Raw genomic sequence first — 7,347 nt, forward strand, 5'->3', positions numbered from 1 at the left:
ACAGTTTACAAGTGTGATTGGACTACTTGTGGGGGAAAAAATCTAAATCCACTGACTGGTACTGGGAAATGGGCCACAGTCAGGGATGCATGGTGCCCAGGTACAAGTTGGGATATGAGCAAGTAAGGACCGCAGGGAATGCTGACTTGAGAAGGGGCATGTGCCTGTTTGTGTGTGTGTGTGTGTGTGTGAGATTAGTAAAACTCCTGTGTACCATGCAATGTTTCCCATATGAATATTTTAGTAAAATTTGTATTATTCACCGATGCCTCATGAAATTGAATTTTCAAAAATACATGAGAAAGTCAATGAAATGCCATATCCTACTTGTAGGTCAGAACACGGTGAAATCAGAGAGTTTATAGAAAGACAGCCACATTTGTGTAACATGTGAAAAAAAATCCTTATTTTCTTTGGAATTAAATTAAAAGCAAATGTTAACAAACTAAAGATAAAAATGAAAATTTCTGTTGATATAAATATTATTTTAACTATTATTTAAACACTCATTTTGTATTTGGAAATCATCATAGACTCATGAGAAGTTGCAAAATAGTCATCTCCTGTACGCTTCACTCAGCTGCTGTAGTGCTGTAGTGCTTTAGTGTTTTTGTCTTCTCCAAAATTCATGTTGAAACTTAATACCTAATGCGATAGTATCAAGAAGTATGTCCTTTAGGAGGTGACAGAGTCATGAGGCTGGAACCCTCATGATTGGGATTAGGTGCCTTTATTAAAAGGCTTGAGGTTGAAGAGAGTGGTCTCTTGTTCTGCCTTTCACCGTGTGAGAACACAGGACATGGCAATGGATGCCATTTTGGAAGCAAAGAGAGCAGCCCTAGCCAGATACCAAACGTGCTGTTGCCTTGATCCTGGATCTCTCAGCCTATGGAACTGTGAAAAATAAATTTCTATAATTTATAAATTACCCAGTTTGTGGCATTTTGTTATAGCAGCACAAACAGAGGAAGATATATGGTGACATCTTGTATTGCTGCAATAAAATAGCAAAACCAGGAAACTGGCATTGATACATTACTGCTAACTAGACCATGACCTTATTTAGCTATCACCAATGTTTAACCTGCATTTATACTCATGTGCTGTATAACAATGTTTTGGTCAACAACAGACTACATATATCATGTTGGTCCCATACGATTACAATGGAGTAGAAAGATTCCTATTGCCTAGTATTTACTTTAATCTATTTTTATCATTATTTTTGAGTATACTCCTCATACTTATGAAAACAAAGTTAACTGTAAGACAGACACAGGCAGATCTTCAGGAAGTATTCCAGAACAAGGCATTTTTATCATAGGAAATGATAGCTTCATGCATATTTTTGCCCCTGAAGACTTTCCAGCGAGATAAAATGTGGAGCAGGAAGAAAGCGATATTAATGATTCTGATCCTTGTAGGCCTAGGCTAATGTGTGTATTTGTGTCTTCGTTTTTAATAAAAAAGTTTAAAAAGTAAAAAATAAAAAATTTAAAAAATAAAAAAGAGTATAGAATAAGGATTTAATTTTTACTCTATTATACTGTACTAAGTTATTACATAAGAGTCAAAAACTTAAAAAATTAAAAAAGTTTGTAAAGTTAAAAAGTTGCAGTAAGCTAAGGTTAATTTATTATTGAAGAAAGAAAAAATGTAAATAAATGCAGTGTAGCCTAAGTGTACAAGGTTTATAAAGTTTGCAGTAGTGTACGGCAATGTCCTAAGCTTTCACATTCACTCACTACTCACTCACTGAGTCACCCAGGGTAACTTCCAGTCCTGCCAGTTCCATTCATGGTAAGTGCCCTCTACAGGAATACCATTTAAATTTTGTATACCATATTTTTACTGTACCTTTCTGTTTAGATAGGTTTAGATACACATTTACCATTGTGTTATAATTGCCTATAGGACTCAGTACAGTAAGATGCTATAGAGATTTGTAGCCTAGGAGCAATAGGCTATCCCATATATCCTAGGTGTGTAGTAGACTATACCATCTAGGTTTATACAAGTACACTCTGTGATTTTCACATCCCTGTTGTTAAGTGACATATGACTGTGCTTGTCTGTGTGTGTGCCTGTGCTTGTGCGTGTGTGTGTGTCTAGTTTGGTGCAACTTAAAATCCCATGTATAGATTCATGTAATTATCACCACAATCAAATACAGAACTGTCCCATCAGCCTAAGAACTCCATTGTGCTATTTTTTATATTTACACTCTCTGATCCCTGGCAACCACTAATTTGTTCTCCATTGTCATTTTGAGAATGTTTATAAATGGAGTTGTCCAGAATGCAACCTTTTGAAACTGACTTTTTTTTTTTTCACTCAGCATACTACCCTCTAAAAGCTTCTTGGCTGTTACATGTAACAACAGTTTATTCTTTTTTATTGTTGGGTAATATTCCATTGTTCAATTATTCACCCATTGAAAGACATTTGGATTTCCAGTATTTCCTCTTACAAATAAAGCTATTATGAACATTCATGTAAAGGTTTCTATGTACACATAAAGTTTCCACTCAAATCTTATTTTTATTTTTTTAATTTTTAAAAATTTTTTTAAATTTTAATTTTTATTTATTTATTTTTGGAGACGGAGTCTCACTCTGTCGCCCAGGCTGGAGTGCAGTGGCCAGATCTCGGCTCACTACAAGCTCCACCTCCCGGGTTTACACCATTCTCCTGCCTCAGCCTCCGGAGTAGCTGGGACTACAGGCGCCCGCCACCTCGCCCGGCTAGTTTTTTGTATTTTTTTAGTAGAGACGGGGTTTCACTCTGTTAGCCAGGATGGTCTCGATCTCCTGACCTCGTGATCCGCCCATCTCGGCCTCCCAAAGTGCTGGGATTACAGGCTTGAGCCACCGTGCCCGGCCTCAAATCTTATTTTTAAGCTCCAAAATATTAAACATTATTTTCCTTAAAAATTTTCTGACCAAGCTAGCTGTTTTTACTCACAACACTTACTACACCAAATATGTGTATGTTTTTTTCCCTCACACTAACCATTCTCCAACTCTCCAGACACCAACTGGGTGTCGAACAATTCAATTCAGTTCTGACACCATCTGAAATTAGCCTCAGACTCTGCAAGTTTAAGGGCTCAATCTCACAAGACTGCCCCTACTTCAGATGCCCATCACAAGTTCGGGGCCACTGTACATCTGACTGACCAGCTATTAACTGGGGCTTCCCATAGCCCTCTCTTTGGGTTTGGTAATCTGCCGGAATAGCTCACAGAATTCAAGAGGGCATTTTACTTACCATTACTGGTTTATTAGAAAGGATATAACTCAGGGCCGGGTACTGGTGCTCATGCCTATAAGCTTAGCACTTTTGGAGGTTGTAGTCCTCAGTCCTACAGCCTTCCAAAGTGCTAGGCGGATTGCTAGAGCTCAGGAGTCTGAGGCAGGTGGCTCACTTGAGCTCAGGAGATTGAGACCAGCCTGGGCAACACGGCAAAGCATCATCTCTACCCAAAATACAGAAATTAACCAGGCGTGGTGGCTTGCAGTCCCAGCTACTCAGGAGGCTGAGGTGGGAGGATTGCTTGAGCCCAAAAGGTGGAAGATGTAGTGAGCTGAGATAGCACCACCACACTCCAGCCTGGGCAATATAGCAAGACTCTGTCAAAACAGAAAGAAAGAAAGAAAGAAAGAAAGAGAGAGAGAGAGAGAGAAAGAAAGAAAGAAAGAAAGAAGGAAAGAAAGAAAGAAAGAAAGAAAGAAAGAGAGAGAGAGAAAGAAAGAAAGAAAGAAGGAAGAAAGAAGAGAGAGAAAGAAAGAAAGAAAGAAAGAAGAAAGAAAGAAAGAAGGAAAGAAGAAAGAAAGAAAGAAGGAAAGAAAGAAAGAAAGAAAGAAAGAAAGAAAGAAAGAAAGAAAGAAAAAGAAAGAAAGAAAGAAAGAAAGAAAGAAAGAAAGAAAGAAAGAAAGGCTATAACTCAGGAACAGCCAAATGGAAGACATGCATAGGACAAGGTATGTGGGGAAGAGGGGCTGGGGAAATTAGGGGCGTAGAGCTTAGCTTCCATATTCTTTCCAGATGTGCCAGTCTCCCAGAACCTTGATGTTTTCACCAATCTGGAAGTTCTCTGAACCCCATTTAGGGGTTTTTATGGAGGTTTTGTTATGTAGGAGCGATTGATCAAATCATTGGCTTCTGGTAATTAACTAAATCTCTTCCATTGACAACCCTGAAGGCTGGGAAGTGGGACTGAAATTTCCAAGCTTCTAAACAAGGCTTGGTTTTCCTGGTAATCAGCCATCATTTTGAAGCCATCTAGGGACTCACCAAGAGTTGCCTCATTAGCACAAAAGATGCTCCTATTACCCTTATTACTTATGAAGCTCCAAGCGTTTTACAGACTCTGTGCTAGGAACCAGAGACAGAGACCAAATAGCTTTCTATGATACCACTCCATTGTAGTAAGTTCTATATTCTGAAGGCTTGTCAGGATTGCAGTTGGTAACTTGAACCATTTTATCAATACAGCCTATTAAAGAATATATTTTTACTGAATATGTGATGTACTGTTCTGTGTGACTCAGGCTGTTTTTTAATCAACAGTGTTCACTTTATGCCTCACCTTTCATCAATAATGAAAATAAGTGATAAAAAAGAGGCTCCTGGTGACAATTCTATTTCCTTCAAGTCTATCAGGAATAAATTGAATTATGTCTGCAGGAAGCCTTCTACAAAGGGATGACTGTCATTTTATTTTTAAATTGCTCTTTGCATGCAGGTACAAACCTGGAAGGTTTGAAATTGATGGGGGTTATTACTGATATATTTCAGATAGACAGTGTTGCATCCTCAGGTCACACCAAGGAGAGAAACTGCCCAAGTCTCAGAGGTCCTTTGCCCTACTCTGAATCCAGTCCACCTAAGGACTGTCCACCTGTAGGACAGAATCCTGTCACCTGTAGGTGACGCTAGGATTAGAATCACTTCTACTGATTGCAAGAGATTAAGTAAACTGAATAGACAGGAGGCAGTTTTCAGAGTTTAACCCTTTAATTCTCAGATTTTCAAATCAATAAAACGCATTATTTGAATTGATGGTATTGGTTGCATGAAAGCTGACTGTTGAAGTGTCATCTGATCATTTACATCAGAATATGAGATGATTTTGAGAGGGAAAATGAATTTGCTCATCTCTCTGTTTCGTTGGCTCAGTTCCAAAACAGAGGGGCACAGCTGGGATGGTTTTTGCTATCATCAAAATGAGAGTACATAAAAAATTCTATATACATATATTTCCAAAATAAAATATCATTACAGTTAGCAAATAACAATGTGACAAATAACAAAATGGCTTTCAACACTCTTGCAAAACAATTATTAGCACATTGCTATTTGAAGGTACAAGTTTTGCAAAGAGACAGACCTAGCACAAATCTTAGCCTTCCCACTTAAGAGCTGTGAGGTTTGAGGCAAGTAACACCTAACATTTAAAAATCTGTGCTTCAGATCTTTAAAATCTGTAATATGGGATTATCATAGCATTTGCCATGTAGGGCTGTAAAAATTAAAATGTGATAATTTACATGAAGAGATTAGCAACAGCTGATATTTAAGAGCTCCCAAATGGAACTTACTATTCAGATGAAAAATGTCCTCTCTTGTGACTGATTCTGATTTCCAGCTCAACCTGGCTCTGAAATAGTACAGATGATCCAGAAATAGAGAGAATGTATGTTGGGCTGGTAGGGGATGCTTGGTTTAGTTTGATATTTACTCCAGGTTATTTTACCTTGGACAACAAGAATGATTAAGAAGGTTCCAAGTTTTTCCTGTCTGCTTACTTTGTTGGAAATGGGAGGAATAAGTTAAGAAGTGAAATAGAAGATGCTAGTTCATCCAAGTTCACACAGGTATAAACCACTCAAGTAAAGGATCTCAGAAACCAGCATCTTCTGCTGTCCATCTCTTCAGGTAAACATTCATACACCATAGGATACTAGTACTCTTAAGTAAGGTCTCAGTTTTCTTTTGGAAATCTTAGTCATCTCTGGATGGTTAAAGCCTCTGGAGAGCTGTATGTTCTAGTTTTGACACAAAGGACTAATTTCTCTAAGTGGTTGATGTGAGTAGAGGGTGGGGTTTAAGATTTTTGAATAAATTTATAGATCAGGTTTCAGCAATGCACATCCAGTGGCATACATTCTGAATAGAAAGTCCCAATCTGTAGTTTATCCTATTCTTCCCTATTAAAACACTGACTTTCTATGACTTTTGTTTCCAGGTTATGCCTACGCCTGTTTTGGGTACATTAGTTATGTGGATAACCAAATCCCATCAAGCTTTTTTCTTCTTTCATCTTTTTTCCTGTTCTACAAAAAAGAAAAGTTGTTGTCAAAGGAAACTCTTGACTAAATCAATTAGAGCAGTCTATAATGCCAAATCTCAAAGAATAATTACCCCCCCCTCACCTTTTTTTGAGACAAAGTCTCACTCTGTCCCCCAGGCTGGAGTGCAATGGCGCGATCTCAGTTCACTGCAACCTCCAACTCCTGAGTTCAAGCAATTCTCCTGCCTCAGCCTCCCAAGTAGCTGGGATTACAGGCACGTGCCACTACACCTGGCTAATTTTTGTATTTTTAGTAGGAGATGGGGTTTCACCATGTTGGCCAGGCTGGTCTTGAACTCCTAACCTCAGGTGATCTGCCCACCTCGGCCTCCCAAAGTGCTGGGATTACAGGCATGAGCCACTGTGCCCTACCTTTTTATTTTATTTCGAGAGACGAGATCTTGCCATGTTGCCCAGGCTGGCCTTGAACTCCTGGCCTCAAGCAATTCTCCCTATTGGCCTCTCAAAGTCCTGTGGCTACAGGCGTGAGCTACCTTGACCACCTGACTCTTTAGACATTTATTTAGACTATAAATTTTGGCTGTTTTTAGTATTATTTTTTCTGACACCTACAGTAGTTCTGTGAAGTAGTTATTCTCATCATCCCCATTTTAGAGATATCTAAACTTACAGAATGACTTGCTCAAATCTTAAGTCATGTCAACACCAGGACTGGAACCCATGATGTGTGGGCTGTGTGACTCATAAAAAGACTCACTAAAAGAGATGGCTTTTGCTGTCACTCAGGAGATCAAAGTCCATTGCAGAATGGGGATTATACAGATCCTTGGCTCCCCTCCAAATGGCACAATTCAGGGAAATGAAATTAAATGATATTTAAATCTGCCTATTTAAGCCTCTTAGAGAAGATGTGATTGATACCAAATAAGGAGTTTATTTATTTTTACTTAGTTTTACTCCGTGTAGGTTCATACTAGATATATTGTTGAGAAGAATTTGAGAAAGGGACATTTTATATAAACAGAAGTAAA

The 7,347-nt window shown here is 38.5% G+C and overlaps 1 protein-coding gene across 1 annotated transcript in view; it reads right to left on the bottom strand.

Moving 5' to 3' along the window:
• LRRC40 (leucine rich repeat containing 40) overlaps positions 1–6,429 on the bottom strand; it is a 370,991-nt gene extending 364,562 nt beyond the window's left edge. The window contains exon 1 of the mRNA XM_050804592.1: positions 6,426–6,429. The gene's annotated coding sequence lies outside the window, so the exon portion shown is untranslated. The remainder of the gene's footprint in view (positions 1–6,425) is intronic.
• Between the last annotated feature and the right edge of the window lie 918 nt (positions 6,430–7,347).

The sequence above is a fragment of the Macaca thibetana genome, chromosome 1 (assembly GCF_024542745.1).
Source record: "Macaca thibetana thibetana isolate TM-01 chromosome 1, ASM2454274v1, whole genome shotgun sequence".
NCBI lineage: Eukaryota > Metazoa > Chordata > Mammalia > Primates > Cercopithecidae > Macaca > Macaca thibetana.